The sequence below is a fragment of the Mastomys coucha genome, unplaced genomic scaffold, assembly GCF_008632895.1.
Source record: "Mastomys coucha isolate ucsf_1 unplaced genomic scaffold, UCSF_Mcou_1 pScaffold6, whole genome shotgun sequence".
NCBI lineage: Eukaryota > Metazoa > Chordata > Mammalia > Rodentia > Muridae > Mastomys > Mastomys coucha.
Genome location: NW_022196912.1, coordinates 92309589 through 92337422, shown reverse-complemented (window position 1 = coordinate 92337422; position 27834 = coordinate 92309589). Strand labels below are relative to the sequence as shown.

The following is a 27834-nucleotide window of genomic DNA, read 5'->3' as shown; positions in this document are numbered from 1 at the left end:
AGGACAGCCAGGGCTACACAGAGAAACCCTGTCTCGAAAAAACAAAAAAATAAATAAATAAATAAAAATAAAAAATAAAGAAAGAAAGAAAGAATATGAAGTCATGGTTTTTTTTAATGCATGACTGTAGAAGCTTTACTATCACCCCAAACTTGAAATAATCCAAATGTCCATCAACTAGTGAATAGATAAACTGATTGTGGTAAACCCACAGACTGGGATTCTACTACACAACTAAAAAGCAAATACTGATACACACAGGAACATGAATAGCACACAAATGCATTATACTAAGTAAAAGAAGTAGATTCCAAAAGCTGAATACTAGATAATTCCATTTAAGCAGCACACTATGAAAGGTAAACTATGTAAACAGAAAACAGATCCACATTGCTACCGGTTGTGGTGAAAGGAGGTGGGCTTAACTAAAAGCCCTGTAGAACTATTTTAATTGAAGTGATGAATATGTAGGCCAATCCTCTTAGAATTAATATTAATAGTAGATATGTTAATATATGACTTAATATTCATGTGTGGACAAGTTTAAGAAGAACTACTAAAACATCAGAAGTTTCTAAAGTGAGTTTATTCTCGTTACCAACTACGCCACACAACAACCAGCTCAACATAAAAAGTGTGGCCACAACTTGTTTTATCAAATTCAAAACTTGAAAATCAAAGCCATTAAAAAGAAACATGCTATGACTTTATGAAGAACAGATTATACTCGATAGGCAGACAGAAAATATTTCCCAATTAATGCACAATTTATTAGTTTGGACTAATGTGGCCAATTGGTACTGTACTCCATTGGTGCATACACACGTAGCTTTAAAAACAAAATCATCTCAAAATATTCAAGTGAAAACAGAAAGGTACTATTCACAAAAATGTACTGACCTGAATTTGCTCAGTTAATAAATAAAGACGGAAAGGACTTTATCTTGAATGAAAACACCACCAGGGCCATAGATGGCCTCAGCCAGAACAGCAACCTGAAATAAAAGAAAGTAAATTAGTTCACCCTCCTCATTATACTTAACATCATTATACTTCTTAGTTTTTTATTTACTTTCATGTGGAAGTCACAGTAAGTAAATGCCTGTATTCTGCAGCCACAATTTTACAAAGGCCAAGAAGGAATGGACTTTCATTTTGCAAACTACATCCAAACTCAGTTGCACTCATTGTCTTAATATGCTTCATATTCCATCCCAAGTCAATCAGCCCCAAGAGTTCCTTCCCAGACACAAACATTCCTTTCCAGTCCAGACCTCAAAATCTATGTTCTGAACAACCCAACAAGTGAGTTCGACATCTTTGTTTCTTCCTTCTTCTACATAGACTTCCACTACAACTAATGTAATCTGCTTGCTTGACACAGAACAGTTTTTACTATCCCAGCTGTCACCACTCAGTAAGCATTCTTGAAGTATAAAAGATGATATTGCAAATGTTATTTTGTTGAGTGTTAAATAACTTCATGCACATATAAAATACTGCATTCTTCTGGGATGTGTTCACATTATCTGTCATTTTCTCTCTCGGGTACTGCTTTTAGTCTTTCTATGTAGAGGTGACCCTCTATATATGAGCTACTGCTTGCTCCACTGCTGAGCCAGGACGTGATGAGCACCTACATGTTTTCACTTATTGTCAATGAAACTATGAAAGTCAGCTTTCTCAAACAGACCTGAGAATTCTGTATTCCATTAATCTTTACTAGACTATTTACTGCCATATCCATATTTTTACTTCACATATATATTACATATATAATCTTATATAATCTTCTAATTAGGGAACCTATTTCCTATTTCTTTGCTGATGGCGCTTCATCATTGTTACGTTTGACATATGGTAAGGAATCAGTATGATTCATAGACAAGTAAATAGTTTTAATAACTTCATATATTAAATGTTCACTGCATATTTAAGTCACTGAGTACAAAAAAAAACAGTAGCACTACAGTTTGTGGCAATATCTTTCTCTCAGTTGCCCTACTATTGTGCTATGACGTTATTATTTTTAAATGACATAAATTGTGAGAAGAGGGATTAACATTATTAACTATAATTTTTTTCCTCCAATGACACTAAAGCCCACTGAAACCAATTTTTGGCTATTATAACTATGCAATCATGATCCCAATTATTTTTAACTTTAATTTCCAAAAGTAAAATTTAAGGTTCTAAGGAAGAACTATAAGACATTCAATAAATTTCCCTAAATACAAAATTCTTTCGTACAGCACACTATTATTTACATTATCTCATCTAGTAGATCAATTTGAAAAGGATAAATCTGAAAAAAATATATAAATGTACAATTTATTCATAAATATGAAATCTAAAATCTCCCTAGGTATACTATAATTCTTTCCTAAAGCTTCACCTAAAAGTTATTGCCAACTTTCCACAATAATCTATTGCTACTGTTTAATAACTAGTACCAGCTTTACCTTCTGATGGTAAAAAACTGCAAAGTTATATATATTTGCCCCTTTCCAGATCTTGAACAAAAAATTAGCATGATCTATAGTTCTTAAAAACTGAAACAATCAGTCTCTGTAAGCATCTTGCTTTATGCTGAAACATGTTCCACATACCACTAAACCCAGATTCAAACAGAACACAGGAGCTGTGCTAACTTCTAAGAAGCAGAGATACAAGTTCAATATAGTGGAAGAGGCAAAAGTTACTAGAATAGATTCTAGAAAAGAAAGAGCTGTACAGACAGACAAAAGCTACATATCTATACTGGGGTTTACTTGCATCTCAAACTTAGTAGTAATCTATACAATTAGGCATGTGTCCATAAATCAAGGGGTTAAAAACTCTCAGGGTTGGCGTTAGTTAATGAGAGTTCTAACAAGCAAAGACAGGGGCTTTCATTACACGTTGACTGGCCCACAAATAAATACTGTTCTATAATAACCCCAGGAGACACAAGCCTTGAGGGTAATCTAATCCTCAATCTAACACCCGTAACCACTAACCAAAAGGAAAGATTTCAAAGTCATGGGCATATGGTAAAGTGTTCAGCAAGATTGTGACCCAGCAGTGGAGCCAATCTTAGCTTGTATGACCTACTAAAGAAAGACTAAAAGCTGTACCTGAGACAGAAAATTCCATAATCTGGTGACATCCCAGAAAAACTCACAAGTATTTATAAGAATAAGAACTTATTTAACACTCAACAAAATAAACTTTATAATCTCTTTTTTAATGCTTTGTAAACATCAAGTGATTACTAAGCAATTTTTTAAATTATAAAGACAATTTATAAAACCTAATGAAAGCCCAATTTACTCTCTAAGTGAGAGAAAATCAATTTAAAAAAGCTAAAATTGATAGTAGGTAGAAATAGAGAACTAAGACACTAAGGTTATTATACTATACATATATTCATAACCTTCTAAAAGCCAAAAAAGAGAGTAGATATATTAGTAAAGATATAGAGAAGAAAAGACCCAATTGAATGTCTAGGAATACACAAAAATAACAGAGATGCTCTACCAGCATCTTGGTATTATATACTTGGTAAATATAGTTTTCTGTTCTATCTGGTGGACTAAGATCATCCTACTCTTAGTCTATATGATCTCAAGGTTTTATGTTATTCCCTAAATTCCTCAGGGTCAAAAAGCTTCTTCATAGACAAATTAAGTATATATAGGCTCCCCTCATTTATTACCTGTTTTTCAGGACTCGATGCTGGGTACTAGAAATCAACCCAACTTCCCAAAGCTAGTAAAGTCATGGATCTTACAAAATAATCTGTTCCTCCTGATCCTTGCTGCTGGGGCAGACCCCTACTTGGTCTGCTCCTGTGAAGACTCCATATCCTGATCCACCCTAGAGGACCCGCTGCACTCAGAGCAATTGGTAAGAACCCCTCTTCCCTCACCCTTCCCACCCCCATACCGGAGCTGCTGCTGGGAGCCTGATGGACTCTGGACCCATCACCCACCAAAACCTCTACCCTTCCAAACACCACTCCCCTTCCATCCCTTCTACCCTTCACTAGGGCAGATTCCTAGTTGGTCTGCTCCCGTGAAGACTCCATATCCCAATCCATTCTAGAGGACCTGCTGCACTCAGAGCAGTTGAGCAGTTGAGGACCCTCTGCACTCAGAGCAGCTGAAGATCAGCTGCACTCAGGGCAGTTGGATAACAGCTTGACTGCTCCACTGAAGACCCAACAGTCTGAAAGCCTCCCAGGAGATCTACTACAGCCAGGCAACAGATGAGCAGCTTCTCTGCTCCTGTGAAAAGCCCCCAGTTGGAAGGCACCACAGGTGGTCTGATACAGTCTGGGCTGCTGGCCTACACGGACACCTGAAGCAATCCAGAGTCAAAAGAGGCAGACTCCATACAGTCACCCAGACCAACAAACACTAGGGATATCCAGATGGCAAAAGGCAAGCCCAAGACCATAAGCAACAGAAGCTAAAATACGTAGGCATCATCAGAACCAAGTTCTCCCACCACAGCAAGCCCTGAATATTCCAACACAACTGAAAATCAGCAATCTGTCCTAAAATCCTATCTCATGAAGATAATAGAGTCCTTTAAGGAGGATATCAATAACTCACTGAAAGAAATACAGGAAAACACAGGTAAACAGGTGAAGGAATTGAATAAAGCGATCCAAGACCTAAAAGTGGAGTAGAAACAATAAAGAAAACACAAATGGAGGCAAACCTGGAAATGGAAAACCTAGGAAAGATGTCAGGGATTACAGTTGTAAGTATTACCAACAGAATATAAGAGGTAGAAGATAGAATCTCAGGTGTAGAAGATACAGTAGAAGAGATTGACACAACTGTCAAAGAAAATTCAAAACATAAAAAACTCTCCTAACCCAAAGCATCCAGGAAATTCAGGACACAATGAAAAGACCAAATCTAAGAATAATGGGAATAGAGGAGAATGAAGATTCCGAGCTCAAAGGACCTGAAAATGTCTTCAACAAAATCATAAAAGAAAACTTCCCTAACCTAAAGAAAGACATGGCCATACAGGCACAAGAAGCATATAGAACACCCAATAAATGGGATCAGAAAAGAAAGTCTTCTCATCATATAATTATCAAAACACAAAACGCACAGAGCAAAGAAAGAATATTAAAAGCTGCAAGGGAAAAAGGCCAGGTAACATACAAAGGTAGACCTATTACACCAGACTTCTCAACAGCGACTCTGAAAGCCAGAAGAACCTGGTTAGAGGTCATGCTGACTCTAAGAGAACACAAATGCCAGCCCAGGCTACTAGCAACTCTCAATCAACATAGATGGAGAAACCAAAATATCCCAGGACAAAACCAAATTCATACAGTATCTATTTACCAACCCAGCCCTACAGAGGATCCTGGGAGGAAAACTCCAACACAAGGAAGGTACCTGTACCAAAGAAAGGACAAGTTATTAAGCATCTCACAACAAAGTGAAAACCAGAGAGCCACAAGCACACCTACAAAAACAAGCGTATCAGGAACCAACAGTCATCTCCCTTTAATATCTCTTAAATATTAATGGACTCAATGCACCTATAAAAAGACATAAGCTAACAAACTGGATATGCAAACAAGATCCAGCATTTTGCTGCATACCAGAAACACACCTCAATAACAAAGACAGATACTATCTCAGAGTAAAAGGATGGAAAAAGGTCCAAGCAAATAGTCCCAGGAAACAAGCAGGAGTTGCCATCCTAGTAGCCAATAAAATAGACTATAAAAGTTGTCAAGTGTAATGAAGGACACTTCATATTAATCAAGGAAAAAATCCACCAAGAGAAAGTCTCAATTCTGAACATCTATGCCCCAAATGCAGGAGTACCCAAATTCATAAAAGAAACTTTACTAAAACTCAAAATATACATTGGACCCCACACAATAATAGTGGGAGATTTCAACACCCCACTCTCATCAATGGACAGGTCATTGAAACAGAAACTAAACAGAGACACAGTGAAACTAAGAGAGGTTATGAACCAAATGGATTTAGCAAATACCTATAGAACATTTCACCCTAAAACAAAAGAATACATCTTCTTCTCAGCACCTCATGGTATCTTCTCCAAAATCGACCATATAATTGGTCACAAGACAACCCTCAACAGATATAAGAAGACTGAAATAATCCCATGCATCCTATCAGATCACCATGGCCTAAAACTGGTCTTCAATAACAGCAAAAACTACAGAAAGCACAGATATACATGGAAGCTGAACAGCGCACTACTCAATGATAACTTGGTCAAGGAAGAAAGAAAGAAAGAAATTAAAGACTTCCTGGGATTTAATGAAAATGTTCACACATCATACCCAAACTTATGGGGCACAATGAAAGCAGTGCTAAGAGGAAAACTTGTAACTCTGAGTACCTCCAAAAAGAAACTGGAGAAAGCATACACTAGAAACTTAACAGCACACCTGAAAGCTCTAGAACAAAGAGAAGCAAATACACCCAAGAGGAGTAGGCAGAAAATAAACTCAAGACTGAAATTAATTAAGTAGAAACAAAAAGAACTATACAAAGAATCAACAAAACCAGGAACTAGTTCTTTGAGAAAATCAATCTATCTTTCTTTTTCTTTCTTTCTTTCTTTCTTTCTTTCTTTATTTATTTATTTATTTCTCTTGTTCTTCCTTGTTTCTTCTTTCTTTCTTTTGTTCCTTCTTCTTTGTTTTTTATCAAATACAATCTGACAGGAGTCAAACTGAAAAAGAAAACTTCAGTTGAGAAAATGTCTCCATCTCAGATTGTCTAGTAGGCAAAAGATCATTGAGTATTCTCTTGACTGATGATTTACTATTGCAAGTGCCATCTCTGAACAGCTAGAATAAGAGATCAGTCTGTAATTCTATTCCTTCATGACCCCTTCTTCAGTGCCTGCCTACAAGTTCATGTTTTATTTCCTGTCCTGACTACCATTCAATAATGTACTGCAAGATATAAGATGAAATAAACTCTTTCCTCAAAAAAAAAAAAATAATAATATTGTAGCTATTCATTCAACTCTGTCAGTATTCATATATCATAATAATACACTCATTTCAGAAGCTGTAGAGATGGTTCAATGGTTAAGAGGACTGGCTGCTATTCCAAAAGTCCTGGGGTCTAACTCCCAGCAACCATAAGGTGGCTCACAACCATCTACAATGGAATCTGATACCCTCTTCTGGTGTGTCTGAAGACAGTGACAGTATACTCACATACATAAAATAAAAAATAATAATTCACTCATTTAAATGCAAAAAAATAAATAAATATATACATTTTTAAAAAGACAATACAAAAAAAATCCCATTAGACAAAATATCATAAACTGAATAGTTTCTCTAGGGAAAAAAAAAGCAAAAACACTTACCTATGACCAAGGCCATAGCATAAGATCTTATATTTGATTAAAATAAATAAATATGAAAGATGTTATTCATTTAGGAGGAAATACCACACTTGATTGTCATGAATGGCATTGAAAATTGTTCTAGTTTGTTTTCTGTTGCTGTGATAAACACTATGACCAAAAGCAAACATGAGAAAGTAAGAAAAGGTTTCTTTCACCTCACATGGGAAGTGAAGCAGCGCTCGTGAAGGAACCTTCCTTACTGGCTGCTCTCCTGACTTGCTCAGCCCCTTTCTTATATACAGCTCAGGCTCACCTGCCTAGGGATAGTACTACCTATAGTGGGGCTGGACCCTCCCACATCAATCAGCCATTAAGAAAATGCCTCACAGGCATGCTGACAAGGCCAGTCCACAGAAGCAATTCTTCAATTAAGGTTTTTTCCAGATCACTCTAGTTTGTATCAAGTTATCCAAAAAACTAACCAGCACACAATCCATGTCCAATATTATAAGATTTGCTATAATCTCATGAAAGGTAAAAATACTAAAGGAAAAGACAGAAATCTTAAAAACTAAATAAATGAATCATTTTGTAATAGGTAAAATATAAACTATTTCCTTTTTGATGAAGTGCCAAAAAAAGAAAGTTACAAGTCACAGGTTTACACTTAGTTTGTGATGTTGAATTGTCAGTCATTTTCCCATACTGTTAGCAAGAAAAATGACTGAGTTACAATTAGCAAATCCTAGATGGGAAGAGAAAAACAGCAACTGGTCCACTGATGTTCATCTTTAGAGAAATGATAAGTCCTATTCTAAAAAAGAAAACAGAAAACCCACACATGAAAGGAAGAGAAATCTAAATTCCTAGGGAAGTTACATATTAACATGACAGAAAAACTGAAGTAAAACTGGCCATTTTTGAAGAAAAAATTAAGGGAGCAACAGCTGTAAACCTATCTAAAATAAAAAGCTAATTATTACAGTCACAACTGCATCCTATAAGACTACTTGAGGTATCTCAAAAGTCGGACTTCAGAGAGGATTAGATAAGACTGTCTACAGATGATATGGATGAAACTACCCAGGTTGGAAGCAATTCATAAGAACCTACTTACTACATTTAATTTTTCTCCAGGAAATGTGTCAGCCTAAATAGAGCATGAGGGTGCACTGCTCTGGCTCAGCCACAGTAAGTGGGAGAGCATCGGTGCTCCCTAGCTATGGACCACCTTGTTAAAGGAAGAGTGGATGAGAGAGAAAGTCTCAAACAAAGAGAAAGGCAGTTATTCCATGGCATAATCAGACTTAGGAACAACAAGAACAATCAATAGTTCCTGCCAGGGAAGGTGACAGTCCTCCACAACCTGTCACTCACTCCCTAAGTAATATGAAAAAGGGTTTCCACATTGACAATAGTAGTTAATTCTATGTTGTTTACAACCCAAAGACTACAGTACAAGTTAATTTAATGTGCTGGAGAAAACATATCTTTAACTTTTTCTATTTACAACTGGGGAACACAAAATGAAAAATACAAAGCTTAAAAGCCAATGTGGTAAACTTTATTGTTTAAATTATTAACATATGGAGCTATGAATGCTACATTTATTTGGGGCAAGAAATCTATATTGTCAAACTAGTTAAGTACTGTTATATACCATGTTGATAAGATGTTCTCACCTACAAATTACTATCAAATATATTTACCCATGCATGTTTACAATTATAAATTAAATATAACTACTTATATTTTATTTATAATTACTTATATTTTATTGTATTTATAATTATTTATTTTATAATTATCTCCAGCCCCTATTAAGTTCCTAATACTCATATAAGGAAGAATAAGGTATGCTATCAAGGCCAGGATCTTATTCATTTCACTACATAGTGAGAACCTAGAAACTACGTAAGGAGAACAAATCATGGACTTGAAAAGATAATCACAGTCTAATATGTACTCAGCAAATATTTTTAAATTTTAAAACGTTTCCAGGACTAAGGCACAGCATCTAGGGGTACATGTTTGGACAACAAAAATACAGCTTACTGTAAAAATGAAAACAGTGGATACTACTTGAAACAGAAATAGTTATAACTGAGTACTGTTTCAACTAAATCAAGGGTATTTTTATTGATGGTTCTAGTCAGGATATTGTTCAAATAGTGCCCCACTATAAAATAGTCTCCATGGCCAAGAATTTTTGGAGGAATTGCTGTTTTCACAGAATCAACAGAAAATGTATAATGTTATCCTGGAACAACTTGTTATGCAATGTTATCAAAGATGAGTACTGTCATGTTGAAAGAATTCAGAACATTTTCAAGATAATCACTGTTCAAAAATGGGACTTTATGAACTTCATGAGCCACAGTGATCGCAGTGCACTGAAATCTAAATATGTCTGACTGTGTAAGTTAATGAGATATTAAAACAGTAACAAACAAACAAAAGCATCTAACACCTTCAAAGGTTTAGACTCAGGGAATAAATTCATTATCTTCAAAATTGGTAAATAAAAATGAAGAAGCAAACATTTATTCTCTTATGAATTTTACTAGTCAATAACACAATAAATAAGGACAGTATTCTATGGATATATCCTTCTTAGAAGAAGTACTTTAGAATATCATGATTTTGCAACCATACAAAAATTAATTGCTCTTACATCAGAAAGTCATACACTATCAAATGCCTCCCCAGGTTTTACAAACAGATCACATCAATTCTGATCAAGTCTGGATTCAGCTGGAAATCTTTAGAGCATACAGAAAAACAGAGATGAGGCCAGGCAGTGGTGGCGCACGCCTTTAATCCCAGCACTTGGGAGGCAGAGGCAGGCAGATCTCTGAGTTCAAGGCCAGCCTGGTCTACAGAATGAGTTCCAGGACAGACAGGGATAAACAGAGAAACCCTGTCTCAAAAAAAAAAACAAAAACAAAAACAAACAAACAAACAAACAAAAAACAGAGATGAATGCTGATATACTATCATATGTAATCAGCAAAATTCAGTCTGTGAAAACCTGTAAGACCAGAGCTGAGTAGCTAACTTAAAATGGAATGAAGAGAGGGAAATATGTAGATTAACAGCTCAAAAGACACCAAATTTAAAAAATAATAATAATAAGACTAAGCCACAGTGTCTAGGAACACACACTTGAACAACAAAAATATAGATCACCATAAAAATGAAAACAATGTCTACTCTTGGAAAACAAAGCAGTTATAACTGAGATGAGGTACACAGAAAGCTGTGGGAGAGCTGACAAATTCTGGGTGGTTTTCTAAATGTGTTCCCTTATAAAACATGAAGTAAATACTCATTTTGCTTTTTGTACTTGTGCTTTATGTTACAATTTAAAAGCTTTTATAAAAACACAAATAAAAAATAATTTCTCAGTCTGAAATTCTTAAAATTCCAGCCCTATCAGGTTTTTGCTGTGTGAAGAAACATATTAAGTAATACCTCAATGCTTCAGTGTTCACATCTATAACAGAGAAAGTAACACACCATTATTATGATAATAGCAGTTTGAATGTTTAGCAAGCTGTCTACTGAACATTCAATAAATGGTAATTATTACCTGTACAAAAGAAGAAGCTATATACAAGGTGGCCATCAAAATTTTTACACTAAATGACTATGCAAATTGTCAGAATAGTCACATACCAATCTTTATGTTTCTTAATGTACATAGTAATCTTTTAAAGGTATTCTAAGTCAAATATTATGGCACAGGCCTATAGTTTCTACATGCAAGAGGCTGAGGCTGAATGACTGTTTTAGTCCAGAGTCAAGACCAGTTTGGACAACAGAGAAAGGTCTGATCTTGAACCAAAAGTTTTCTACGTATTAATCACTTTTCATATAAATCCTTTCAAGCTAAAAGAACATCAGATAGTACTAACATAAGTTTGGTTAGCCAGAAATTATACAAAATGCTTTTTATATAATAATGAGCATATATTCTATTTTTAAAATTAATATATGGTAATATGAGCTTTGGGAGAGAAGCAAAAGTATACAGTTCTAAGACTTTTAATGTTTATAAATTTGAGTAAATATCATCACAATCGATACAGAACAATTTTATCATTAATATCACCCTTTAAAAAAATCCCTTGTGCTCTATATAGTCACACAACTCTAAACTTGGAATATTAGTCCATTTTGTGCTAATGTAACCACTATCTCAGAGAGTAAATTACAAAGAACAGAAGCATATTCTTCACAATTCTGGAGGCTTGGGAGTCCAAGATTAAAACTCAGTACTTGGGGGCTAGAGAGATGGCTTAGTGGCAGGCTACCTGCAGAAGACCCAACTACCCAACTCCCAACTCAGGCAGCTCTTAACAGACTATAATTCTAGTACCAGGGGACCAATGCCTCTGGTCTCTGAAGACACCTATACTCACATAGCTATATATACACACATACACATAATTTTAAAAGTAAAAACTTTTTTAAATGTTTCAATGCTTGATGAGGGCCTTTTCTGCTACATACTAACATGATGAATGGCAAGGGGGCAAAAGGAGACAAACGCTTTGTCATCGAATAGCAGAATAGAAGGAGCAAACTTACTTCTAGAAACTCTTAAGATCACTACTTTGTTCATAAGGGCAATACTCATTAGATTCCACTTCTCAACACTGTTGCACTGGAATAATCTCAACACTAATGTTTGAAGGAGACAAAAACAATCAAACTATACTACCAACAGGCCTGTTGGTACTGTTATAGTTTTGTCTTTTTGCCAATGTCATAAATGGAATAATGAGACTGGCTTCTTTCACAAAGCATGTCTCTGAGAGTCATCCAAGTTGTTAAACATACAAATTGTTACTTGATTTTCATTGTGAAGTATTCCATTGCATGAACTACCAGTTTATCCACTCATGCATTGACATTTGCACTTTTCTAGATTTTTGCAACTGTGAACATGTGTTCCACTCCTCTTTAGTAAATACTCATCTGAGTATTTACCATGGGACTGCTGATTCACATGGCAACTGTATTAGGAACTCTCCCAACTGCTGTGCAATTTTGTGTTCTAATCAGCGGTACATGAGTATTCTAGCTGCTCTATATCTTTGCCAGCTTGCTACTGTCAGAATTCATTCACCTGTTTCTTTACCATTGGTATTTGAATAGCTAGGTAATGGTATCTCATTATTTTAATTTGCATTTCTACTGGTTAATGATGTTTATAGGCTCTGTTTTTTAAATATATACTACAGTTAATTCTATTTGCCAGAGGACCACATTTAATATTATAGCACTTAGCCTGTTAATGGGATGAAATTCTTTCATAAACTAAACTACTCTTGATATCTTTTCAGAATCATTTACCACACAAAATTTCAAATGGCCCTCATAAGCAAGGAACATTTATGCAAAGTTTTTCAATTCATTGGGTAGAAAATGTACTCAAATTCAATTTATATTAAATTGGGATTTTGTAAATTTTTCTTAAATTAAGAAAATAGTCTTTTCAACTTCCTTCTCATCTTTTCAAAACCTTTTTTCATGAAATCATCTAATTGTAAAAAGCATTTATTGAGTGGACATTTTGTGTTAGGAACTATACTAAGCCTTAAACATACAAATATTAACAAGCCAAAAGATCTTAACCTGCAGAACTTGATACTACTTATTTTGTCTGTGTGCACATATTCATATGCGTGTTTGTGTGATGTGTTTGTATGGGTATATGCACTTGTATGGGGGTGTTCCACATACACATGTGCACATGCATTTGATCTCTATCTTATTTTCATGCTTATGTGTGAGCTAGCTCATGTCGGCATATATGGAGGCTGGAGGCTGGCGCAGGGATGTCCTCCTCAGTGACTATTATTTGGTATATATTATGGTATTTGTTATTAGTTTCTTAAGTTACAAGTATTAGTGAGAATTTTGTTAAGTGCATGTGAAGAACAAATAAGGTACTGTAGCAAAATCAAGGGGTGAACTAAATTATGGTCCATATTGATCACTTATTTTAATGAGAGATGCCTTCCTATGAATGTACCTGAGAAGAAACTTTCTTAGTTGTACAATCATATATAAGTGTGAAATTTTATATTTATTGGTTTTAGACCCAGGATAACAAAATTAGTGTGTGACTTATTTGCTGTGACAGTCTCTCACTGAAGCTAGAGCTCACTGTTTCAGTTAAACTAGCTGGCCAGCTTGCTTATGGGATCTGCTTGTCTTTGCCCCAACTCTTAGAGCTGTTGTTATAAGTATGTACCATCACACTCAGCACTCAAGTCTTCGTGCTTCCATAGCAAAGAACTAAAATACTTATTCACTATGCCATGTCCTCAGGACTGCACGTTAATTTCCTTTTTTTAAATTTAACTTGTATGCATATATGCCAGTGTACCAATTGGGTGCCAATGCCCAAACAAGCCAAAAGAGGGCGCTGACACTCTGGAGCTAGACTTAGAGGAGGTTCTGAGCCATCCAGGTGCTGGAGAGATAACTCAGCAGTTAAGAGCATTTGTTGCTTTTACAAAGGACTTAGGTTCAATTCTCAGCACCCACATGGTGGCTCTTAACCATCTATAACTCTTAATTCCAGGGGATCTGATGCCCTCTTCTGACCTCCAAGAACACAGGCATGCACATGATACACATACATGTAGGCAAAACAAACACATAAGATAAACAGGTCTAAAAGAAAAAATTTATATACCATCTAAATTAAGAAACCAATCATGAAAATTCTATATAAATACACTTACTTATGAATCATTTGCTGATACTTTAATTTTACTCTTCCTCTATAAGTAAAAGATATGATTATTGATTATAATATAAAATATGATTCTAATTTTGTTATCCTGGGTCTAAAACCAATAAATATAAAATTTCACACTTATATATGATTGTACAACTAAGAAAGTTTCTTCTCAGGTACATTCATAGGAAGGCATCTCTCATTAAAATAAGTGATCAATATGGACCATAATTTAGTTCACCCCTTGATTTTGCTACAGTACCTTATTTGTTCTTCACATGTACTTAACAAAATTCTCACTAATGCTTGTAACTTAAGGAACTAATAACAAATACCATAAAATGTAAAAGTTGAAAACAAAAAAATTCTTTTTTTATTGATTTACATTTTACTGCATTATGATGAGAAAAGATACATGATTTCAATTTATCTAAATATGTTAACATTTAAAAATATATTTTAAGTAAATAGAATTACATCACATTCTTGTTTCCCTTTTGTACCACAACTACTCTCAGAGACGCCCCCTTCAATTCCTGCAATACCTTTTGATTTTTTTTTATTTTGTCATATTTTTTAAAATTTGTAAAATATTATAATAAAAATTAGTATTATGAAAATTGTTTGATATAAAACAATCAGTTGAACAGCCTTATGTAGATGCTTGTCTACAGCAAAACTGAAGATACATACATTTGTCTCAATATAAATTTGAAATGACTCCAAATATATCAACTATTTTAAAATAATACATTACTACTAGTATTTTTTAAATGAACATAAATAGATAAATAGATAAAGTCTTTTTGTTTCTTTGTTTTTAGAAGAACTTAAAATCTTGGCTCTTACTGTGGTACAAGCCCAATATAAGAACAATTTTTAGACATTGGGAGTTGATTGTAATAAGGCTGTACTTCAATGACCCTCACATCACCAAAGGATTTTACCTCCATCGTAGCTAAGCTAAAAGTTGACAGTTCTGCTGGGCAGTAGTGGCGCACACCTTTAATCCCAGCACTTGGGAGGCAGAGGCAGGTGGATTTCTGAGTTCCAGGCCAGCCTGGTCTACAGAGTTCCAGGACAGCCAGGACTATACAGAGAAACCCCTGTCTCAAAAAAAACAAAAACAAAAAACAAAAACAAAACAAAACAAAGTTGACAGTTCTGCTGTACCAAGGAATGAATTTTAGGCAAGATTTTTGGATACAGAATTCCTGCTATGGTCAAAGCTATTTGACTTGAGTGATTGTCATCATTCTCAGCCCACAGAGAACAGGTTACCTTCATTTAAGAAATGGTGTGTGTATTAAGATGGTCTATCCATGAAGTCAGTCACCAACTGTTTCAATGAACAATGGTTCTGCTTGGAGGGTGGCACAGACATTAGGTGAGAGTAAGAATCTGGTTCCTTGGCTGTGGTGGTTTTGAAAAGCATTCATCTCAGAGAAAGAGAAACTTATAAAGTCATCTTCAAACTTGATACAATAGTTACAAACATCGAGCAAAGCATTCAGTCTCACTCTTTGTTGTTCTCTTACAAGCCATCTCCCAAGTTAATTGTCTACGTTTCTTTTGGCTGTATAAACTTTTGAAATATATAAGATGTTCTGAAAAACCATAGTATAGTGCAGAAACATCAAATAAACAATCCTAATAGTGAGGAGGCTGAAATAGAAGCCTGATTTCAAAACCATTATGTGGAGCCCAGCAAGACACTGTCATGTACAAAGAAGCGGAAAGTGTATATGGACTGTACAATATTGGACCTATTTCTCCAATTACCAAATTAGAGAGACTACTGGATGACAGCCAACAAATTTCCAATTCCTCTTATTTTTGGATTTCAATCAATTAGGATATGTTGGTAATATTAATTTTCATATTAAGATATTAAGAAAAGGTAATTGTCACTTCCTGTTGTTTTTGTTGTAAAAAGTGGAATTATGTTTGTGTGGGTTTACTGAAAGATTACTTTCTTGCTTCTTCTAGGGTGTAATTTTGCTCCTCATGTTGATGTTTTCCATCTATTATCCTTTGTAGGGCTGGACTTGTGGAAAGATATTGTGTAAACTTGGTTTTGTCATGGAATATCTTGTTTTCTCCATCTATGGTAATTGAGAGTTTTGCTGGGTATAGTAGTCTGGGCTGGCATATGTGTTCTTGTAGGGTCTATATGACGTCTACCCAGGATCTTCTAGCTTTCATAGTCTCTGGTGAGAAATCTGCCGTAATTCTGATAGGCCTGCCTTTATATGTTACTTGCCTTTTTTCCCTTACTGCTTTTAAAATTCTTTCTTAGTTTAGTGCATTTGGAGTTTTTATTATTATGTGACAGGAGGAATTTCTTTTCTGGTCCAGTCTATTTGGAGTTCTGTAGGCTTCTTGTATGTTCAGGGGCATCTCTTTCTTTAGATTAGGGAAGTTTTCTTCCATAATTTGGAGGAAGATATTTACTGGCCCATTACATTGGGAATCTTCGCTCTCTTCTATACCTATCATCCTTAGGTTTGGTCCTGGATTTCCTGGATGTTCTGGGTTAGGAGCTTTTTGCTTTTTGCATTTTCTTTGACTGTTGTGTCAATGTTTTCTATGGTGTCTTCTGCCCCTGAGATTCTCTCTTCTATCTCTTGTATTCTGTTAGTGAAGCTTGCATCTATGACTCCTGATCTCTTTCTTAGGTTTTCTAACTCCAGGGTTGTCTCCCTTTGTGATTTCTTTATTATTTCTATTTCCATTTTTAGATCCTGGATGGTTTTGTTCATTTCCTTTACCTCTTTGATTGTGTTTTCCTGTAATTCATTAAGGGATTTTTGTGTTTCCTCTTTAAGGGCTTCTAGCTGATTGCCAGTGTTCTCCTGTATTTCTTTGAGGGAGTTATTTATGTCCTTCTTAAAGTCCTGTATCATCATCATGAGAAGTGATTTTGCTTTTCTGGTGTGATGGTGTGTCCAGGACTTGGTGGGAGAATTGGGTTCTGATGATGCCAAGTAACCTTGGTTTCTGTTGCTTATGTTCTTATGCTTGCCTCCTGCCATCTGGTTATCGCTAGTGCTACCTGCCCTGGCTAAATCTGACTGGGGCCTGTTCTACCTGTGATCCTGGTTGTATTAGAACTCCTCAGAGTTAAGCTGTCCCTGTGATCCTGTACTCGAAAGTGGAGCTTCCTCTGGGTGTTGTGGGACTGGCTGCAAAATTTGCACCCAAGATCTGCTCAGAGCACCAGCCCAGACAGACTGGAAGGAACCCATGCTACAAGGCTGGTGGAATTCCTTCGTGCCTGGGTCCCACTTGTCCCACAAAACAAAAAATTATTTAGCTAGGCATTGTGGCTCAGCTGTAATCCCAGCACTTGGGAAACTGAGTTCAAGGCCGGACTGCGCTACATACATAATGAATAAGGCCCTGTCTCAAAAGAAAAATATCTTCAAATGGAGGAAGGGCACACAGACAGAGACTGGTGTAGGAAAGAGATGACTCCCTGCATTGCCCAGGCTGACCTAAAATTCTTGGGCTCAAGCAATACACCTACCTCAGCCTACAAGTAGCTGGGGCTATATACACATGCCACTGAAGCCAGTAAACTGAGAAGGCCAGGCTGATTACATGACAGGCTTGAAATTGGCAGTGAAGGAAACTAGGCCTAAATCTCTGTTTCCAAGAACTGGGCAATTCCAGGCAAATCCAAACCTCAGAAACTGCACTGCCACCTGGCCTGAGGCAAGGACAATGGGTCAGCAGCAGTTTCCAGACTTCCTCAGCAGCAAGTTTCCAGCCCCTACACCTCAGTAATGGAATTTTTGTAAAGATGAACCCAACAGATTAACACAGAGGTCACCTACCCTGGGATTCCCCTAATGTGCTTTAAATCAGGACTCCAAGCTCACTTGGTGGTCTCTCTCTGTCTTGGTAATGAGAGACCCCAGGATGCTGGATTTCTGCAGAATAAAACACTCTTCACGTTTACATCATACAATATGAGTCCAGGGTATCATTCTTCAGCAAATCATGGACCCTTACCAAACAAAACTACACAAATATGATATACAACATGATACCTTGACATATGTACACATCATAGGATAATTAAACTAGCTAATATATCTGTCTCATAGATACATTTTCATACATATTATGACTATTTAAGGGGTGGGGGAAATGTCTCAGTAGATAAAGTACTTGCTGTACAGCTAGATGACCTGTGTTCAAATTCCTGGCATCCACATAAAAGCTGAGCACAGCAATGTCCCTGTGTAACCATAGCACTGCAGGGGGGTGTGGAAGGTGTTTAAGAGACAAAGGAATCCTGATCGCTCAATTCACCACTCAGACTGACTAAAATGGTTCAGTAAACATACTATTCAAAAATAAGGAGAAGTGACTAAGGAAGACATCCTGATGTCAATCTCTGGCCTCTACATGAATCATCAGAGCATGTACACACAGGCACACACACACACACAGACACATACATACATACATACACACAGGTACATACATATGCTCGCACACGCATGCATGTATGCACACACATGTAGACAGGCATATACTACACACCCCAAAAAAAAAATACTTAGGAAGAATACTTAAAAGCTGCTCTCTAAACCATTTTCAAGTATACATCATCAACTATAATCAAATGAAATTATAATGCCATACTCCCATGTCCAGAACTGATGCTAAAACTTTGGACTTTCTAACTCTCCCCATTTCTACCACCTCTAGCCTCTAAACACCTTTCTAATGCTCTGCCTCTATGAGTTTCATTTCTTCCAGTTCCATGCATACATGAAATCATGCTATATTTCTTCATGCCTTGCTTATTTCAATTAGCACAATGTCCTCCGGGCTCATATAGGTCAGGCAAGCTAAGAAATTGAACTAAGACTCATTCAAGTACTTATCTGAGTAAGCTACATTTTCAAGACTCTACATTGTATTAAATATAATATTTCAGTCTTTCTTTGACACAGGCCTGATATGGAGACAATTTTGATTGAAATGGCAAGTCCAAATTAAGACCTTTGGAGATTCAAGTACAGAAAATATACTAAAATAATCTTATCTCTCCTTATTAAAATCAAAACATAGTAAACAACTAAGATGTTACTCATCTTTTTCCTGGTTATACTATAGCAAAATATTAAATGGTAAATTTTTACATTTTTGTTTCATCAGTAATCAACATTAAAAGAAACAGAAGTAAAAGCAGTTTACATTTCTACAAATGTATAAGGGCTGTTTGGGTTTTTTTTTTTTTTCTACATCCTAACTAGCATTCAATATTTTTTGTCTTTTTTAACCAGTTGAGGAGAGAGTGGACACAAGTGCACGCACGCGTGTATGGAGGCAAGAGTTGACATCAGGTGTCTTCACCTTTATCTTTCTTGAAGATTTTTTCTTTATGTGTGAGTGGCATTTATACCATGCACACCACGCACATGCCTGGTGTTCTTGGAGGCCAAGAGATTCAAACCCCCTCAAACTGGAGTTACAGGCAATTATGAACTACGATGTGAATGCTAAGTACTGAACCTTGATTATCTCCAAGAGAAACATGTACTCTTAACCACTGAGCCATATCTCTAGGCCCCTTCCATCTTGAGACAGCATCTCACTGAACCAGGCTAGCCTAGCTGGCCAGTAATTTGGTTTGGTTTGGGGTTGTTGTTGTTTGGCATCTCAGTGAACCATGTTGGACTAGCTGGCCAGTAATTTGGCTTGGTTTGGCTTAATTTGACTTGGTTTGACAACTTGGTTTGATTTGATTTGGTTTTTCACGGGTGCCAGAGATCAGAACTCAGGTTGTCATGGCAGGCACTTTACTTACTAAGCCATAACTTAAATATTCCAGACTATAGTTCCCAGACTATATTTTTTGCTTTTTAAAAGCAGATATTATTCTAACTAGGATGAAAATGTAGTTCTAATCTGTGTTTCCCTGATGGCTAAAATGTTAAGCACTTTTCCACATATTTATTGGTTTTCCAGATATTCAATGCCATTGAAGTTTGGCATTATAATTTCATTTGATTATACTGTCTGTTTGGATCACTTTATTTATTAACTAGATTGCTTAATTTGTCATCAATTCTTGTTATATATTAAGCTGTTGGAGTTCTATTCAGGAGGTCATCATTTGTGTCATACCTTAAGGTTCTTGTTTGTTTTCCTAACAATTTCAGATTTAGGGGGTGGAGGGGTTCTACATGAAGGTCCTTTGAAGTGGAAATTTCTGGTTTGTTTGGAAACTCAGTAATGTCATGTGATATTTTGCTGGAGCAGACAAGTGAAAGGATGTTTTGCTGAAGGAGACACAGATGAAAGCATGTTTTGCTGAAGCAGACACAGGTGAGAGGATGTTTTACTGAAACAGACAAGTGAAAAGATATCTTGCTGAAGCAAACACAGGTGAGAGGATGTGTGATGTTTAGAAAAGAATATAAATATGATCCCACAGACAGTGGAGGGGAGGCTCTGGCATTGGTTCTCCTTGTTCCACCTTGCTAGTCTGAAGAGCTCTCATATTGGTTCACCTTGCACAGAGTTCATTTGTTGTGACTTTGTAGACATTAACTGGCCAAAGAACTTCTCATGGTATTCTGGCAACTTCCTGCTGCTTCCACAGACTCAAGCCAACTGACGGACTCTCACAGTTTCTTCTTGATGGAACTGCCATTGCTGATTCATGAGTGGTGAATGCCGAGTGGACTAGATTGCATTCATGTTGGTGTTTTGCTAGTGGATTAGACTGCTGACAATGAAGATTGGAATAGCCCCAAAGAATGATTTCTAAACAGGTCCACCCGTTTCCTATTAACCTTTCTTTACTAAGTCTGGTGGTTGGTAGGCTAGAAGAGAGGTTGAAGCATTTAAAAACCCTTATTAAAGTAAGTATTGAAAAACCTAAGTCTATGGTCTTTGATCCACTTTTAGTTCATTTTTGTATAAAGTATAAGACAGAGATCAGTTTGAATCTTCTCATATGAATTCTCAAGTTCTCCTAGCCCCATCTGCTGAAAAAGCCATCATTTCTCCAAGGATTGTTTGGCACGTCTGTAGAGCACAAGAAGACTATCGCTGTTTTTATGAGTTTACTTCTAGATCTTCTATTCCACTGGGCTGTGTGAATTTTTCTGCCAAAATCATGCTGGTTTTGAAAAGGTAAATCTGTAGTATACTTTGAAACAAGGTATTTATAATGTTAGTATTTCTCTTTTGGCTCAGGATTGCTTTGTTTTCATAAGAATTTTGTGGTTTTCTAGTTGTCATTACAGTTGTGGTGGGAGTTTTATTGAATGTACTTATCACTTTCAATAGTATGACCATTTTAACACTAATTCTCCTAATCCATGAATATAGGTCTTTCCACCTTCCTGTCACTTTCTCAGTTTATTTTATGTTGAAGAGGTCTTTCACCTCTTTGGATAGTTTTATTCATGTAGATTGGTTTTGTTTGTTTGTTTTAAATTAGGGAATTGCTTTTATTTTTGTTTTCAGCTATTGAGAATGGAATTGTTTTCCTGATTTCTTTCTTAGAAGGCTTGTTATTAGTGTAAAAACTACTGCTTTCTATATGTTGGTTCTGCAAGCTGTTACTTTTCTGGAAATATCTGTGATATTGAGTCTTCTGGAAGTGTTCAAGGACTTCTAGGTATACAATTACATTATCTGCAAAAAGAGATCTTTGATTTCTTACATTCCATTTATATTTCTTTTGTTACTTTCTGTTTTTAAGAATTTTTTTTTTTTACTTAATGCGTATGTCCATAGAAGTCAGAAGAGGGCATGGGATACCCTGGAACTGAAATTAGGGATAGTTGTGAGCCATGTGGTGCTAGAAACCAAACCAAACCAAAGAATGTTCTTAGCCACTGAGCCATCTCTCAAGCCCATACTTTTCTTTCTTGTCTGACTTATCTGGGTAAAATTTCAATAGTAAAGTGAACTCCCTTAATCCACCCCGATTTTTAAAAAATTAATTTACTTTTCCCCACCAGGATGATGTTGTTTATAGATCAGGTATATACTGCTCTTATTATATTGAGGTATGACCCTTCTATATCATTAAAGAATTTTAATTTTACGGAAGACTTTTTCTAGATTTATTGAGATGATCAGTGATTTTTCTTGATTCCATTTATTTATTGACTTGTATGCTAAATCATCTTTGCATTTCTGTAATAAACTAATTTGATTAGTGTGCATTGTCTTTTGTAATGTGCTGATGATTTAATCTACAATTTAATTTAATCCTGAAGTTTCTTTCTTGACCCTTTTTGGTCAGATGATCTACCTATGTATGAGAGTGGTAGGTTAAAGTCAACCACTATTATTTTACTCAAGTTTTTCTATATATTTATATATATAGTAGTGCTTGTTATATAAAATCAGATGTTTCAACACTGATGCATATATATTTACAATCATATTGTCTTAATAAATTGCTTCCTTATTAATATGTAGGCTTTGTTCTATACAGTTTGTGTTCAAAAATCTGTTTAGTCATATGTAAATATGGCTTGGGATATCATTTTCCATCTTTCTACTTTCAGCCTGTGTACGTACTTACCAGTAAGATGAACTTATTGCAAACAGCAAATTGTTAGGCCTTGTTTTGTTTTATTGTTTCAGTTTGGTTTGGTTTTGAGACAGAATCTCTCTACATAGCCCTGGATATCCTGGACTCACTATGTAGACCAGGCTAGCCTACAACTCACAGAGATCTGTTCATCTCCTAAGCCTGGTTATCAGGCCTTGTTTTTAATTCCAATTATCCAGCCTTGCATCTTTCAATTAGGGAATTAAAATCAATTACATCCAGGGTTATTATAGAAAGTTGCATGTTAGTTCCTGTCGTGTTGTTGTTTGTTTTCTAGTTATTTTAAATAATCTGCCTCTGTTATTTTCTCCCTTACTCATCCGGGAGGCTTCACTGTTTCTTAATTCGCACTTGTTTATCTTCTCTTCTGATAAATTTACTGTTTCCTACAGTCTCATGAATGTGTTTATTTTGCTTCTGTCTCCTAGTTTGGGGTTCTTTTAAGTATCTTCTGTAATGCTGGTCTTAGTAGTCATAAATACTTTTGTGGTCATCTTGAAAGGTCTTTATTTCGCCTTTGATTCTGAATGATAACTATGTTATATATAGTAATCTACATTGGCTATTATTTTCTTTTAGGACCAGAAACAAAATGATTCTATGCCCTCGTAGCCATTGGATTTTGCTGAAAATTCTGTTACTATTCTGAGGGGTTTGTTTTAGCACTTCTCCCTGTAGCTTTGATATTTTGTGTACTTCCAGCAATTTAATCTATGCCATGTTCTTTTGGGGTCATGACTTTTTGGGGCTCTGCCTGCCTCCTGTGCCTAGATGTCCATATCTTGCCCAAATACTTGAAAAATTTCTACTAAGATAGAAAAGTTTAGCATATATATCTTCACCCTCACTTACTCATTTTATGTTTTTTCCTCTTAATGGTACACCATAAATTATGTGTATTCTCATTCTTATTTTTACTACTATCTGAATATGGTAATTTACCAATCTTGTCTTCTGGCAATGACATACTTTCTTTCCATTCTTGGTCTTGTTTACTGCTAAGACTTTTGAATTTTTCCTCTGGCTTATTGAGCTCTTCATTTCCAAAATTTGTCTGGTTCTTTTTCAGAATTTCTATTGCTGCATTGCTCCTTCATATACTACATTGTCTTTTATAATGTAATCTATTTATTTGCATTTTTTATTTTTTTAAGATTTATTTTATGTATATAAGTACACTGTAGCTGTCTTCAGATACACCAGAAGAGGGCATCAAATCTCATTACAGATGGTTATGAGCCATCATGTGGTTGCTGAGAACTGAACTCAGGACCACTGGAAGAGTAGTCAGTGCTCTTAATCACTGACCCATCTCTCCAGCCCACTTTAATTTACTTTTTAAGCCAATTTTGAATTCTCTGTGTGGCATTTTTACCACACAGAGTTAGTTATTAGAGTGAAGTACTTTTGAGTAATCACGTTGCCTTGTTTCTTTAAATTTCTTCTTCCACATTGTATCTTTCCTACTTTCATATAAGGGTTTATTTAAGGAACACTTTCCTCTTGATTACATGCCTTGAAATGTAGTGTTGAGTATAATTCCAGTCAGACTTTATAGTGCAGTTCCATTGTAGCTTCTTTGGCTATTCTACAGTCAGTGGATTTTGACACAGGACCTTGTCCTAGAGTCAGAAGAACTCACTTTCTCATAAGTATGGAACCTCTCCGGTAGTTCAGGTAGTTACACTGTAAAATGTGTAAGAGGTACACTCTCTGTGGTTACCCTCCAGTCTTCTCAGCAATATGAAGTCTGATTAAGATGAAAGCAACCTATGGTGAGGACCTCCAATAGGTGCAGTGTCCACAATCTTTGCATCATATCTCCGTATGTTTGCTATGAAGGCTGACTGTCTAGGAATAGGTATTCAGGACACAGACCTATCCTTACTTGAGGCTAGGTCATCAGCTAGGTGTTTTATTTCCCTAATTCTTCATGAGAAAATTAAGCTCAAGCTGGGCTGGTCATGGACAATGTGAGTGGTTATTTATTTCTCTTAGCTGGACTAGACATACACTTCAAAGGAAGAACAGACACCCATGATTGATGTGTCAGGTTCAACCCCTAGTACTACAGAAAAAAAAAATGAAATGAATAATATAAAGACTGGGAATGTACTTCAATGAAAGAGTTGATGAGGCCTAGATGCAAACTCCAGCACCAAAAAACAAAATAAAAATAAACAGCAATGATTTAAAAATAAAGTAAAAAACAACTAAATCCTATAATAATCACAATGCCAACAACAACAAAAATCACATAATAAACTAATAAGTTAAAAAAATAAGAAGTCAGAAGACCTCCCAGTGGCAAGGAAGGAACACAAAAGATCCAGACGCTATGCATCTCTTCCATAGCCAAAGCTTTCTAACATAAGCACAAAAATGAGACCAGAAAGAAATGAAGCTAGGAAATGGAGAAAACTCTAAAGGTATCTAAATGTCTTCATCTGGCTGTTCCTGTATATAGCACTATTCTTCCTATTTATGTAGCAAATAAATTATCTTCTTGTTTAGCTGCTTTAAAGTGTTTGTAAAATGCTTTTTGTTTTAAAAGCACCAAATGCTTTGTTTCTCTAAGGAAGAAAAATAACAAATTGTCTATTTTCTTGCTGTGTCTAATAAATAAACCTTCAGTTTATTTATTATTAATGTTTATTAATATAAAGATAGTATCCACCCCTGCAATCACAAACATGTGACAGAAATGAGACAGAAGTAAAGGAGAAAAGCACACATAAATAGACTGAGAATAGTTGTCCATTAAAGATTTACTCTACCCCAGTGAAGGAGCTAGAGAAAGGACCCAAGGAGCTGAGGGGTTTGCAGCCCCTTAGGACGAACAACAATATGAACTAACTAGTACCCTCAGAGCTCCCAGGGACTAAAGCACCAACCAAAGAGTACACATGGTGGGACTCATGGCTCCAGCAGCATATGTATAGCAGAGGATGGCCTAGTCGGTCATCGATGGCAGGAGAGGCCCTTGGTCCTGTGAAGGTTTATGCCCCAGTATAGGGGAATGCCAGGACCAGGAGGTGGGAGAGGTGGGTTGGTAAGCAGGGGGAGGGGAGAGGAAACAGGGTTTGTTTTTTGTTTTTGTTTTTGTTGTTATTTTCGGAGGAGTAACCAGGAGAGGAGATATCATTTGAAATGTAAATAAAGAAAATATCTAATTAAAAAAAAAAAATTTACTCTAGCTGGGCAGTGGTGGTGCACGCCTTTAATCCCAGCAGTTGGGAGGCAGGGGCAGGCAGATTTCTGAGTTCAAGGGCAGCCTGGTCTACAGAGTGAGTTCCAGAACAGCCAGAGCTACACAGAGAAACCCTGTCTCAAAAAGAAGAGAAAAAAAAAAAAAAAAAAAAAAAAAAAAAAGACTTACTCTAAGTAGTGAGGAACCTTCAAAGTAGCTTACAAAGCAGGCAACACTTACTTTTCCCTGTCTTACATTGGGCCACTCTACTTATACTAGACAATAAGATATATTTTTCTTTACTTTGTGTTCTGCATTTACATGCTCATTCACTGATGTTAATCAATATCTGAAGACAGTTTAAAGGAGCTGGTAGAAAGCCTCAGTTGGTCGAGTTCCTACCTCACAAGTATGAGGGTCTGAGTTGGATCTCCAAAAACCTCATAAAAGCCAGATGGGCACAGCAGCCCCTATAATCCCAGCACATTATAGACAGATAATCCCTGGAGCAAGCTGACTGCCAGGTTGATCAAAATGGAGAGCTCCAGGTTAATAATTTACCCTTACTCAGCGTATAAGGTGGAGAGCTATTGAAGAAGAACCCATGTCATCGTTGGTTCTCTATATACACACACAAACATACACACACACTTACTTCTGTACATACAACTGCAAGCATGCATAAATACCAAGTACATACACTATACATACTTACATAAAAAAGAAAGTTCTCTGCCCTCTCTCCTTCTATCATAGTAATTATCAAAATGTAATTGTTTATGTAAGTGGAAATGAGAATGAGTCATTATAGTAAAATATGAAACAGATGTAAGCAGATGAAGCAGAGAAACACTGTAGTAATAGAATATGCAGTTGTTACACAAAAAATGGATCTGATTCCTCTATTATTCTTATTCATTCAGAAAAGATCTGAGTCACTCAAAGATGACTCAGAATTCAAGTTTGGAAAATGGGAAGAATAAATCAATAGAAGAGAATGGAAAGCTAAGAGGAATAAAATATTTCAAAACAAAGAAAATTCAAATATAAGCATATTCAGATTGGTAGAAAGATAATCACATGGAAACTTCCAGGATGGAAACTGAACTCAGGAGCTTAACAATATAGGAGGCATCAAAAATATAATGTTCTCACTAAATGCAAACAGGTACCATTCCAAAGGAAAGTAATTAAGAGAAACAAAGATGGCTTAGTAGTTAAAAATACTTGCTGCTCTTTCAGAAAACGAAGGTTCAGTTCCTAGCACCAACATGACAGCTCACAACCACCTCTAAGTACAGTCCCAAGGGATCCTATACCCTCTTCTGGCCACTGAGAACTCCTGCACACATTCATGTGGTGCACACACACCCATACAGGATCACACACAACACATTTTTTTTTTAGAGGAAACTAAAGAAAACAAAACTGTGTGTAAGTCAAATACAAGTTAAGCTTGTAAATGAACAGAGAAATTGCTATCTGCCATAGCAGAATTAGGAAGACTAGAAAATTAGAAGAAAAGAGGAGGAAAAAAAAAAGACAGAATTCCAAATCTGAAGCAAGAAAATTTTACAAAATCACTAGCAATAAAGAGAGGATAATTTTAGTGAGAAAAAAGGAACAAAATGAAATTAAAAAGATACGCTATCTCCAGCCCTTTTGAGAAAGAATGAATAGGAAATTTTAGATTTTTTATCTTAGTCTATTAAAGATACTTGAGGAAAATTAAATTAAAATGACAAATTAATTAGTTTTAACAAGTAGAAGAAATAAAAATGGCAGCCATGAGTCAATTATGAATGCTCACATCTTTAATGCCAGCACTAGGAAGGCAGTGGCCAGAAGAAAGATCTCTGTGAATTGTGAGCCAGCCTAGTCTGCAAAGCAAGTCCCAGGACAGCAGGGGTATATACTAAAACCCCAATC

General features: G+C 36.0%; 1 protein-coding gene across 9 annotated transcripts in view; it reads right to left on the bottom strand.

Moving 5' to 3' along the window:
* Fut8 (fucosyltransferase 8) overlaps positions 1 to 27834 on the bottom strand; it is a 227694-nt gene that overhangs the window by 186247 nt on the left and 13613 nt on the right. For all 9 annotated transcript variants that reach the window (XR_004114449.1, XM_031356835.1, XM_031356840.1 and 6 more), the window contains exon 2: positions 901 to 995. The gene's annotated coding sequence lies outside the window, so the exon portion shown is untranslated. The remainder of the gene's footprint in view (positions 1 to 900; positions 996 to 27834) is intronic.